General features: G+C 46.6%; 1 long non-coding RNA gene across 1 annotated transcript; it reads right to left on the bottom strand.

Annotated features, from left to right (window-relative positions):
* Positions 1–2,978, bottom strand: LOC148876042 (uncharacterized). The gene is made up of 2 exons (XR_016105481.1): positions 2,684–2,978; positions 1–247 (listed from the first exon to the last, which is right to left on the bottom strand). It is a non-coding gene; the product is annotated as an uncharacterized LOC148876042 (long non-coding RNA).
* Between the last annotated feature and the right edge of the window lie 9,926 nt (positions 2,979–12,904).

Genomic DNA, 12,904 nt, shown 5'->3' with positions numbered 1-12,904 from the left:
TTTTAACATTGAACAAAAATTATTTCACTCATGCAGAAACGTCATTAAAGGGTGGATAGGTGTTTAACACCTATACATAAATATTATTTCAGTAATTTTTGAAGCGTGGATAAATACATGCCCACTTGTACCTTTGGCAATTCCAAGCCTTCAATAAATTCTTGTATGCTCTTTTAGTTACTACCCTTCCTATGGTTAGTTCCTTCAGTTTGTCATACGGTTCTGGGATGCCATATCTTCACATCACCTAAAAAATGAGAGATTAACTATGATATATTTCAAAATGATTTTCTGAAATAAACACTGAACAAAAAACGTAGAAGAAAAATGGGGAGGTTGGTTTGATATGCGCTCAAGTCACAGTGATCCAAAAGTTGAGAAATTTATGTGACAACGATGTTTCTTAAAATATGATTCTAGTCTTATAGGTCTGCATGATGAATAGTTCAACATGGATACATGAATAATATGTTCTAAAATCCAATGGGCTCTAGGCTTCTAACAACTAGATATTATAGACCAAAAACAAATGTTCACATTCAAGCAGGATGGTGATCAATACCTTCTTTTTGGTGTATAAAAATGATGGCCAACAAATATAAAACTTACCTTTTAGACTATCAAAGGGATGAAAACTATATATACGTTACCTTTTAGCCAACGTGGGTTTAGGGCATATGTTGAATCCTCCGTTTTTTACGTAGTAACTGAAAAATATCATCATCATTATACCTGTTCATGGGCCGGGCCGGGCTGGACTCGGGCCGGGCTTTGACTCTTTATTAACAGAAAACTGTTAGGCCCGAGCCCGAGCTCGAAGCCCGATCTAATAAAAGAAATTCAAAATTTTCCTTATTCAAATGGACATTTTTTATTTTAATTTAAATGTTTTTCCCCTATTTAAATGAACAATGAGCCTACAAGTGAATCAATGACCTTCTCAAATTAAAAAATTTATTCAAATAGACATCACATAGGGTTTTTACTTAGTTTTAACTATAGATTAGGCCGGGTTTACTTAGGTTTAACTATAGGCCAGGCTTGGGCTGGGCTATTTTGGCAAAGCCTGAGCCTGGCTCGAATTTTATGCGGGCCGGGCTTTTTGGCCCGAGGTTAAACCCACGGGCCAAAAAACCTGTTCAAGCCCGTCTAGGGATCGGGCCAGGCCCGGCCCATGAACAGGTCTAATCATCATCATCATCACCTATGCCTTATCCCAACTATATGAGGAGTACTTTTATTGGACAACTGTTGGTTGTAATACTGACATGCTTGTTAACTACTACCATTATGGAAATAGTAACCAAGGAAACAATAAAAGGTCACACACAAAAAAGTCTAAGGCAACACATCATATTTAAATGGATAAAAAATGGTACCTAAAGAAAACAACTGAGATAACACAGAATATGCACAAAGGTCTCATTAAGCATTAAAATATTAATTTTTCAAATCTCAAATAACAAGATCCAAGATGTTTTTCTCTCTCATTAAAGTTCATTGCAAGATTATCAAGTTCACATTTTCTTGTAGAAATAAACATAATGATACATGATGACATCCAAGGAATACAAGTGAGAGCAACTGAATCAATCGGATGCTAATTAATGATTACTATAAATCACACAATCAATAGAAAATATCACTGCATCTAAACTAATAGGAATATCAGGATCACAGTTAGGGTCCACCCAACCCAAGATATCTGGCCTTCTTGTACTGTTCTTTTATTTGTTTCAAAATAACAAAGGAAATCATAGTAACATAACTTTGCTTATGTTTATCTATGTATGCTACGAACTATCTAAGAAATATCAAGGAAAGTATTCCTTGTAATTGAAATAACCTGTCTAGGTATGTTCTTCTTCTCCATTCCCCACTCTGGCTTCTCAATGTCCTTTAAGTATATATAACAAATATATTGAGGAAATCATGTCCATCCAATCAAAGGGACTTCTTTAATTATTTAGTGCTGCAAATGGATTGGATTCAAATTGGATGTACTCTCATTCAAATTTAATCCATTAATGTTCAGATTTGAATTGGATCATATCCATCAGATTCATAAAGGATTTGGATATTGTGTATTATTAATAAGTTGCACTTAGAAATAATCAAATTATTATTTTTATTAAAATAACAACTTAAAAATTAACTGCTATGAAATGATCTGCGCACAGGTTTTTAGCTGCAGCAGTAGAAGATGATCAGCGTAGATGGCCTCTGTTTCCGGAAGCAAAGACATTGCTAGTTGGGTAAAAAAGAGAACAATTGTTGCTTCAGATTGTGAGATTTTAGTGACAAATCTATCTATACCAAACAAGATCCGATTGATTATCCAATTTGGTTTGAGTATCTACTGAACCGATTTCTAAGTTATAAAATAGAGCTTGGTTTGAAGAGCGAAACCTGGATTGACTGATTTGAAGAACTCGTTAATGGCAGCAGTGAAGAAATAAATCAATCCCAAATTAGAGAAAGAGCGGATCAGAAAAAAATAAAAATCATATTGTAGTCAGTTAAAAGAAAAAAAGAAGGAAGAAGGAGAGGAAGAGGAGGCAGGGAAGAAGAAGAAGATCCTGCATAAGAGAAGATCCCAGATCCCAGATCAAAGCATGCATGATTGATTTGGAAGAAGAAGGAGGGGAAGAACCGAAGAAGAATGGATCAGTGACGATCTTACCTCATCGGAGGGCGGTTCGACGATGACGAGTATCTTGGAGGTCTACGCTTCTTCGGTTCTTCCTCTAGTCGATTAGGGTTGGAATTTGGAAACGATGGGGTATTTTTGTCAAAAAAAAAAGAAAGATAATCAAAAAGCATAAACCGGAATGGGAATGGGAATGGCATTTCTTAGGGTGGGGTCGGGAATGGGCATTCCCCCATCCGCGTAGAATGTTCCCATTCCGTTTAACCAAACATTCAGAATGGGAGTGAACCATTACGATTTCAATTTCGGACTCTTATTCATTCAAGCCAAACAGATCCTTAGTTTTTTACCCTATAATGACATAATCTAGTGTAAGACATGTGATATGCAAATGGGCAAGTAAAGGGTAAGATATAAACCGAGGTTTTTTAAAAAAAAAAAGTCAACATTAAATATTCAAATTTAATTTTTATGATTTGCACCAAAGTTAAATCAGTTATCTGCTTTATAATAGCATAGAAAACTAGTAAGACCCTGTCCATTTGCACATAAAAGTAGACATGCTCACGGGATGGGCATTGCCTCTATATTAATGAATTCAGGCATGAGCTTAAGTCCAACCTGACCATTGGACCTAGATTTTAAACTTAAGCCCAACCCTCGTATAAACCCCCAAACCTGATCAAGAAAATTGGGTAAGACGAATTTTTATTTTAACTCAACAATAAAACTAATTTATTTAAATTAAATGACTTGAAAACCAAAATACTAAAAGATTGAGAAAATAGAAGAGGAGTAAAGAAAAAAATATGTATTATATAAAATGTCATTACAGGCTAGGATTTTTTGAGAAAGCCTAAGCCCAACCTAAAAAAAAAAAAAAAGTGTTTTGGACCTGAGCCTAAGCCTGTAGGCCTAAAATATTAGAATCACATCTTTACCCCACAGAGGGCACCCCATAAAAGCCGCACAGCATATCCCAACTTTGTATTGGGAACATCTCTCGTCGACAACTTCAGGAGATGTTCTCAATGCACATTGAGATGTGTGTGGGGCATTTGTTGGGGACCCTCTGTGGAGCGCAGAAGTGATCTCAAAATATTGTCCATGCCTGACCAAGAATAGACCAGGCCACCCGACCTATGAACAGATCTATATGAAAGTGAGAGATGAGTAAAATGATCGAAGAGAGATTGGTTGATTGTGGAATTTTCAAATCATTGTTGACTCGACCACTCGGACTGGTGGTCTGACCATATTTCCGATTTGAGTCAAGCATTAACTTGTCATACTACCAAAACTGTTTGGTGTATTTTTTTTTTAATTTTATTGTTATGATTATGACCCCATGTGATGATAAGCAATCCGGTCGGTCCTAGCTGCTAGTTACCTCGCCTCTGACGGAATTGGAGGTGCCTAAAACAAGGGAGAAATTGGAGACTTTCGGGGAGGAACCCGGTTGGAACACTCCGAAGCTCAAATTAGTGCTCTTGAGAAGGCAAGGGGAATGAGGGACTTCAAGACTAGAAAGCACAAGAATCACATACCTCCTTCTTTGGGGGAAGGGGGCCTTTTATAATCACCACCCTGGTACACTCACTCCCATACCTCTGCCAGATCGGGCATCATCACCTCCGCCAGATCGGGTGTCATCATCTATGCCAGATGCTGATTTGGGTGTCATAACCTCTGTCAGTTGCCAGTTTGGGTGTCATAACCGCCACTGTCTTCCTAGTCAGGGCCGTCTCTGCCACGTCTGAGATGGCGGTGGCAGGTGGTTGTTGGAGGGCAGCTGTCATGTGTCGGACCCCTAATTAGTCAGGCGCGCCGCCTCCGTGTACGGGCTTCCTGGGCATCAGGTACGATTGTTCAGTCAGGCGACTTGGAGTCGAAGTGATGTGCGAGGTGAAGTCTTGAGTTCGGATAGAAGTGTGGCCCGAACTGCCCCATGGTGGGTCAGCTCGGGTTTTTTGCCCTTTGCGTTCCTTATAAGGCTCAGGACCTCCAAGGGAGAGCTTGGGTTCTTCCTTGGGGAGCTCGGGTCGTGAGTTCCTTTTTTGGGGGAGCTTGGGACTCCTTTTCTCGAAGCTCGGGTTGTAGGCCCGCTGTCATGCCGAGCTGGCGCTTCTGCCAGGTCAATCTCGGTTGCTTCCACGTGTCGCATGGCCAAGGGGTCAGGCCAAATCTCACTCCATCAATTGCCCCCCACTTCCGGTGCCCAGGGTCCTGACCTGGCGTGGGGAGTTCACGGGATGACGGGTGGATTACCTCGTGACGCTTTGGCCTTGGTTTGGAGCTTCTTCGGTTTGACCTGCTTATGTTTTTGGCCCGATCAGGGTCGGCTTGGTTCGACCAGGGGTCAATCCCGGGTTGCGTGCAGCTCACGCACAGACGCCAAACGATTTCAAATTTTCGAACGTCAAAAATGCGTGTTAAACTGACTTCTCCTCGGAGGGCATGCAACTGGTTTTGCGGGGTGCCGTTGGATGGTTTTGATCTTGGCCGTTGATGCACGAGTACAATGGCTATAAATAGTAGGGGCCCCTGGTCACTTTCCTTCTCCATTCTTTAGCATTCGTTTCTAGAGCTCGTGTCCAAGGCTGTCAGCTCACGTCATTCTTCGTAGTTCGGTAGCTTTTCCCCAATGAGTCCTCAACCTTCTTTTTGATTCAATGTCTAGCTCGGGTAGTTTAGATAGTCTTCTGGGGGGTCAAATGCTGGTTCTACAAACCGAGCTTCTGCCCTTGACAGCCTTAGTGAGTCCGAGGTGGGGCTCGAGGTAGAGCTCGAGTTTGAGCCTGTAGGCCGAGTCACCTCGGGTAGCTTGGCATCCACCTCCCATCTAGGACGGGTGCTAGATAAGTTCGGGCCTTACACTATGACGCCTGAGAGACTTTGGTCCCTTATCACTCAATATAACCTGCCCGGGGAGTATACTTATATTTTACCCTCGGGTGACTTTCCTTGGGAGCACGGTCTGGACGAGATCGTGATATTCCGAGAGCAGCTTGTTGCCGAGCTACGCCTTCCTTTCCGTCCCCTTATCGTCGAGGTCATGAATCACTTCGGCGTTACTGTCGGTCAGCTCCACCCGAACTCTATTCATAACCTTGTTGGGACCATCTCCCTTTGTTGCGAACATTGTCTTCCATTGGACCTAGAAATCTTTTCCGCCATTCTTATGCTCAAGAAGCAAGCGGGTCCCCTGCCCGGGCATAGGCGGACTTACTACTTGTCTCCTCGTCTGAGGTTCAAACTTTTGCACGATCTTCCAAATAAGGTCCCGGCATGGAAGCGGGATTACTTCATGGTTCAAAGTGCTACGGGGTGGCCATTTCCTACCGAGTGGGGATTGGTCGTTCCTGATCCTGGTGCCACGTTAGATGAAGAAACGGTGAAGGGCCTCCAGGAATGGGCTCGGCTTGGACTCAAATGCGAAGTCTACCTAACGGAGGCCAAGCTTATCTAGGCCGGTCTGAGTTCGGGTAGGTTTCTTGCTCAGAGGCTTGCTTTTTCTTTATTTTTTCTTCTCGTCTTTTGACGCCGAGCTCTTTTTGCAGGTGTTATGGAGGCAGAGAAGACTCAAGGTGCAAACTTGTTTGATGGTATGAGGAGGAGGAAGCGAGCTGCTAAGCGGGTCCGTGCCGATCCTTCCCGGGTTGCAGAGCCCGAGGCACCGAGAATTGAGCCTCCTATGAAGCCCGAGGTGGCCCCTCCAGTTCAGGAAGCGGCAAGGGTCCCCTATGTCGATACTGCTTATACCCGGGCTGTGCCTTTAGGCTCGGGAAGTCAGGATGGGGCTGGGAGCATGTTGACGCCGAGCTACGCTCTCCGAAAAAGTAAAAAGGCTATTTTCCCTGAGGAGGTCGCGGCATGGGCCGATCTTCCTCCGCAAAACATAGGCGCGCGTACTGCTACTCACGCCATGGTGGTAAGTCGAAGTAGTTATTTTTTTTATTTTTTGTCGGGCTGATTTGTTCTCTCTTTGGTAGGTGAACTCCTCTATCCACACTCTAACAATCCAGGCGGAGAGGAGCTTGAAGCGAGTGCAAGCTGCTGAAAAGGCTTCCTGCGTTGCGCGAGTCAAGCTAACAAGGTCTCAGAGGGACAACAAGACTTTAAGATTGGTGGTGAAACACATGGTGGACCTGAAGCTGGACCTGGAGCATCAGGTCGGGTACCTTCAGGATGATATCAGGGAGAAGAGTGAGATCTTCTCTCAGGACATCGAGGAGGCGAAGGTGAAGGCCGTTAACGATTACACCGCTTCGCCGCGCTTTGATGATTTGATGGTGGGCTCATACAGAAGGGGTTTCAAGTTGAGTCGATGGATGATAAGGAACACGTACCCCTAGCTCGACATTAGTGCCATAACCACTTCGCACATCACTCCAGAAATGGCTGCTGCAGCTGATGATGATGCGGATTCTGAAGACGAAGCGGGACCTTCGGATATTATCGAAGTCCCTTCTGAAGGCGAGGAAGATGTACCTCTGGGCCTATGAGCTCGTTGTCGTTGTTTTTTGTTTTGTTGTTTTTTTTAATGAAGTGTAAACAAGATTATTTTGAAATGAACAGTCCCCCGTTTTTGGCTAAGTGTTGGGCAGCCATTCTCTCTTTTCGCCGAGACAACTATTTTGTTGAAATGCTAGACTTAGGCCCCGAGGCGAGTTAACATAGTAAGGCTATGCGCTCGATCTGTTCTCCGCCCAAGTTAGTTAACATAGGCTGAATTGGGCACTGGGCTATGCACCTCGGGATCCATACTTGTGCAGATTGCTTCGCTGATGAGGTGCCAAGGTCATCTTTAGCTCGGTACTTTGGCCCTTACGGTGCCTGGTCCTTGTTAGCTCAACATTATGGGCCTTAGGGTGCCGAGGCCATTGTTAGCTCGGCATTCTGGCCCTTAGGCTCTGGTAGTGGTTCATGGCCTGCTTAGTTTGATAATTTATAGGTAAAATCGTCTTAAGTTGACGATGTTCCATGCCTGGGGTATCTGTTTACTCTCCAGGGTCTCGAGCTCGTATGCTCCCCCGAGTGCTCTCTTTACTCGGTAGGGTCCTTCCCAGTTTGGCCTGAGTTTGCCAACGCCGGGCTCAGGTACCATGACCTTGCGGAGAACCAGGTCGTCGATGCGGAAGTTTCATCTCTTAACTCTAGCGTTGTAGTACCGAGCCACCCTTTGTTGGTACACCGCGGTCCTGATGTATGCGAGGTTCCTCACCTCATCAAGTAGGTTGAGGTTGGTACGTAGCTCGTCGTTATTAGTAATGTTGATGTATGCTTCCAACTGAAGTGAGGAGATTTCGATTTCGGCTGGGATGACTGCTTCCGTGCCATAGGTGAGGTTGAAGGGAGTTTCTCCAGTGGTGGTCTTCTCTGTAGTTTGGTATGCCCATAGGATGTTGGGCAGCTCGTCTGCCCATAACTCTTTAGCTCGGTCTAGCCTGGCTTTTAGTCCGCGGAGGATAGCTCGGTTCGTGACTTCTACCTGACCGTTTGCTTGTGGGTGCGCAACCAACATGAAATTTTTTCGGATTCCCATGTCTTGGCACCACTCTTGGAATTTGATGTCCTAGAACTGCTTGCCATTGTCGGAGATCAGCACCTGAGGTAGCCCGAAGCGGCACACTATGTTCTTCTAGAAGAAGTTCTGGACGTTTCGAGCTGTGATGGTTACGAGAGTTTCAGCTTCAACCCACTTGGTGAAGTAGTCTACTGCCACTACTAGGAACTTTCTTCCTTCTATTGCTGGTGGGAATGGTCCGAGTAGATCGATACCCTATTGTGCGAAGGGCCACGAGCTGGTGAGGTACTTGAGGTCAGCAACGGGCTGGTGGTGAATATTGGCATGTTTTTGGCAGTTCTCGCACTTTCTGACTAGCTCGGCGGCGTCTGCTTTCATTGTTGGCCAACAGTACCCCTATCGTAGTGCTTTCTGAGCGACGGCCTTGCCCCTAGGTGTCCGCCACATAGGCCTTCGTGAATGTCGTGGAGTACGAGCTCGGCTTCGGGAGGCCGCAAGTAGCGCAGGTAGAGGAGCGTGTAAGATCTTCGGTACAGCTGTTCGTCTATCATGACGTACTTGGCTGCCTGACGCTCTACCCTCCTAGCGGCATTGTGGTCTGCGGGGAGGGTTCCGTGTAGCAGGAAGCTCGCGAGTGGATCAATCCAGTTCGATTCTGCTCGGGCGACAGGAGCAACCTCCTCTGCCCCCCGGAAAATGATAGGCCGAGGTAAGTCCTCTATGTACACAGTTCTCATGGTGTTGTCATTTGTGCTGGCTATCCAAGACAGGGTGTCAGCCTCAGCGTTCTCTGACCTCGGTATTTGCTTGATGAAGTGTGACTGGAAGCTAAGCAGAGCCTCTTTTACCTTTGCTAAGTAAGCGATCATAGTTGGCTCGCGGGCTTCGTATTCCCCTGTAACTTGGTTGACCACAAGTTGGGAATCGCTGCAGATAACTATGTGTTTTGCCTTTACCTCTTGTGCCAGGGCTAGCCCGGCTACCCACGCCTCGTATTTTGCCTCATTGTTGCATGCCGTGAACTCGAAGTGTAGCGCGTACTCCAGTTTCGTGCCACTCGGACCTTGGAGAACTACACCGGCTCCGCTGCCCTACTGATTTGAGGAGCCATCTACGTGAAGGATCCAGGGCTCCTCATCCAAGTTCGCGCTCGGCCTAACCAGGAGAGATACCGAATTGGGTGCGACCTCACAGGTCTCGGACTCAATCGGCCTGGGAGCACCGAGCTCACCCGAACTGGGAGCCTCGTGCCCAACCAGGCTGAGGACCTCGGAGCTAAACGTGCATTCTGCAACAAAATCTACCAAGGTTTGAGCTTTGATAGCGGTTCGTGGCTTGTATTGGAGGTCGTACTCATTGAGTTCGATGGCCCACTTCGTCAATCGACTAGAGACCTCGGGCCTGAGTAATACTTGCCTCAAGGGTCTGTCGGTGAGGACAATGATAGTATGAGCTTGGAAATACGGGCAGAGTTTGCGAGCCGCAATGACCAGCGCATAGGCTAGCTTTTCTATCTCTGGATATCTTGTTTCTACTCTCTGCAATATTTTACTAACATAATAGATGGGTCGTTGGACCCGATCTGCTTCCTTTATCAATACCGAACTGACCACTTTGTCGCTTGCCGAGAGGTATAGTTCTAAAACATCACCCTCTTTGGGCCGGGTCAACACTGGGATACTGGTGAGGTATTTTTTGAGCTCGTCAAATGAGAGCTGGCATTTCGGGTTCCACTCGAACCCTTTGCCTTTTATTGCCTTGAAGAAGGGCAGGCAACGGTCTGTTGACTTGGACATGAAATGACATAGAGTGGCTATTCTGCCGTTTAGCCTCTGAATCTCTTTCACTTTTCGAGGTGGTATCATATCTAGGATGGCTTTTATCTTGTTCGGGTTGGCCTCAATACCACGCCGGTTGATGATGTACCCTAGGAACTTACCCGAAGTGACACCGAAGATACACTTGTTTGGGTTTAGTTTCATGTTAAATTGACGAAGAATTTGAAAGACAGAATGCAAATCTTGTATTAATTCATGCAAAAACTGTGTCTTGACAACCATGTCGTCTACATAACATTCTATCTTTGTGTCAATTAAGGGTTAAAACAGCTTATTCACAAGCCTTTGAAAGGTTGCCCCAGCGTTTTTCAGTCCGAATGGCATAACCTTGTAGTAGTACAGGCTGAACTCGGTTACGAAGGCGGTTTTTTCCTCGTCAGCTGGGTCCATCCTGATTTGGTTGTAGCCCGAGTAGGCATCCAGGAAGCTTAGCAACTCGTGTCCTGAGGTCGCATCCACTAGGCGGTCGATCCTGGGGAGGGGGAAGCAATTTTTTGGGCAAGCTCGGTTCAGGTCGGTGTAATCGACGCACATGCGCCACTTGCCATTTGCCTTTTTTACCAGAACAGGGTTGGCTACCCAGCTCGGGTAATGTACTTCCCTTATGAAGTCTGTTGCGAGGAGCTTCTCGACCTCCTCATCGACCGCCCTCCAGCGTTCTGGGCTAAGTTGCATTTCTTCTGTCTAATGGGTCTAACTACAGGGTCAGTATTGAGCTTGTGAGTTATGAGCTTAGGGTCCATGCTGGGCATTTTTGCCGCAGACCAAGCGAAGACATCTAAGTTACTAAGTAAGAAGCGTGCCAGTTCGGATCACAAGGGTTCTTCCAGGGACGCACCGACCTGAAGTGATCTGGCTGGGTCTTCTGCCAAGACAGGGATGGGAACAGTTTCCTTTGTTGGTGCAGCTCGCTCCTCGTTCTGTTCCACCGGTCACTCCAGTTCAACGTCGCCGGTCACCTTGGCCTTTCCCTTAAGGGCAGCAACGTAGCACTTGCGGGACTCGAGCTGGTCGCCCCGCAATACCCCGATGCCAAAGTCCGTTGAGAACTTCATGGTCAAATAGTAAGTGGACACCACGGCTTTTAAAGCGTGGGTGATCGGGTGACCTACTATGGCATTGTGGGGGGAGGGGGTTGCGACCACCAAGAAATCGTGACTGAGTCTTACCGTGCTTGGCCACGTGCCGACTTCCACAGGTACTGTGACCTTTCCCAGGGGTCTGACCTCTTCTCCGCTGAAGCCGACCAGCGAAGTGTTCACGGGCTTCAAGTCACTCTCTCGGAATTGGAGTTTGTCAAAGGCCGCTTTAAAAATGATGTCTGTCGAACTGCTAGAGTCAACGAGTACGTGCCGGACTTCGAAGTCGTTGATCTTCACCTTTATGACAAGTGCGTCGTCGTGGGGGTAGTGGACCTCACGCGCATCATCTTCGGTGAAGAACATGGGGTCTTCCATCCTAGGCCGCTTTAGGGGATTTTGTTCTTCTCTAGCAACCTCCCGGGTTGATGCTCGAGCTACTGTCGAGATGCATCTTGCTACGATCGATCCTCCAACGATCACGTAGATTGTTTCCTGAACTGGTCTTTCCTCCAAGGGCTGCTTCTGCGGTTTAGCTAGCCGGCTGCTGGACTCGGGAGCATCTCTGTTGTGCTCTCCCTGCCGACCTGTCTTATTACTATTATTATTATTATTATTATTATTATTATTGCTGTACAAAATTCCTTAGGTACCCGCGACGGATAAGTTCTTCTATCTCATCGCGGAGATTATTACAATGTTTGGTGCTATGACCGTGGTCTCTATGGAAACTGCAGTACAAGTTTTTATTCCTCTCATTTGGATTTCCCTTCAAACAAGGTGGTCATTTCACGTATGGGGTGTCTTTAATCGTCATTAAGATCTCAGCCTGCTTCGCGTTTAAGGGCGTGTAGTCCATTCGACCTACTAAGGAAGCTCCGAACGGCTGGTTTGGCTTCGTCCCCCGAGGTGGGTCTTTCCTTCTCTTGTGATCTGGGTTGGAGGGTTCGCCTTCCCTCTTTCTTTTTTCAATCCCGCTTTCATTCCTTTGATTGATTTCCTCCTCTGTCCTTATAAATTTGTCCGCGAGCTTGAGGAATTCAGCTACGGTCACGGGCTGGTTGACTACCAAGTGCCACTTGAACTCCTTGTGTGTCATGCCCCTCTTGGCTGCCGTGAGCTATACTGTGGGGTCTAGGCGCGGTATCTGCAAGCACGTATCATTGAACCGTTTGACATAGCGTCGGATGGACTCTCCTTCCCTCTGGACTATTTCGAGGAGGCTCTCCTCGGTTCGAGGACACTGTTTGCTAGTAACGAAGTGCGCGGTGAAGACTTGCACGAATTGGGTCCAACTTCTTATCGACCCGGGGGCCAAGTTCTTGTACCAAGTGCAGACCACTCATCTAAAGGTCTTAGTGAAGGCCACGCACATGCAGGACTCACTGGCCCTCGCCAGGTGCATTTGGGACTGGAAAGCATCGACGTGGTCATTGGAGTCAAATGACCCATCATACTTGTCTAGGGGAGGGGATTTGAAATCTTTGGGCATGGAAACCGTAAGGAGTTCTAATGACAGAGGGGAAGGAACTGAAAGAATAGGGACAACTTTTACCTCATCCGAGCTTGTTTCTTCTTTACCTCGGAGCTCGGGCAGGATGCGGGTGGTAGTTCGGCGACTTCGCCGGCGTCTTCGCTGCCGCTCAGAAGGCCTGGTATTGGCACTACTTGCCTCGGTGTTGTCGAGCTCGATCGGCCCGGACTGTTGGTAGTCCGTGGCCAAGACACCAAATTGGTTCTCTGTGAGCGGGAGCTCGAACCTAGAGTGCCGAGGTGCTGACTTCGGCAAGGAGGTTCCTGATCCACTGGC

The sequence above is a fragment of the Nelumbo lutea genome, chromosome 1 (genome assembly GCF_056320005.1).
Source record: "Nelumbo lutea isolate HS-2025 chromosome 1, American lotus-T2T, whole genome shotgun sequence".
In the NCBI taxonomy this organism is placed as follows: Eukaryota; Viridiplantae; Streptophyta; class Magnoliopsida; order Proteales; family Nelumbonaceae; genus Nelumbo; species Nelumbo lutea.
The sequence above is the reverse complement of the archived record's forward strand: the minus strand, read 5'-3'. Positions and strand labels throughout refer to the sequence as shown.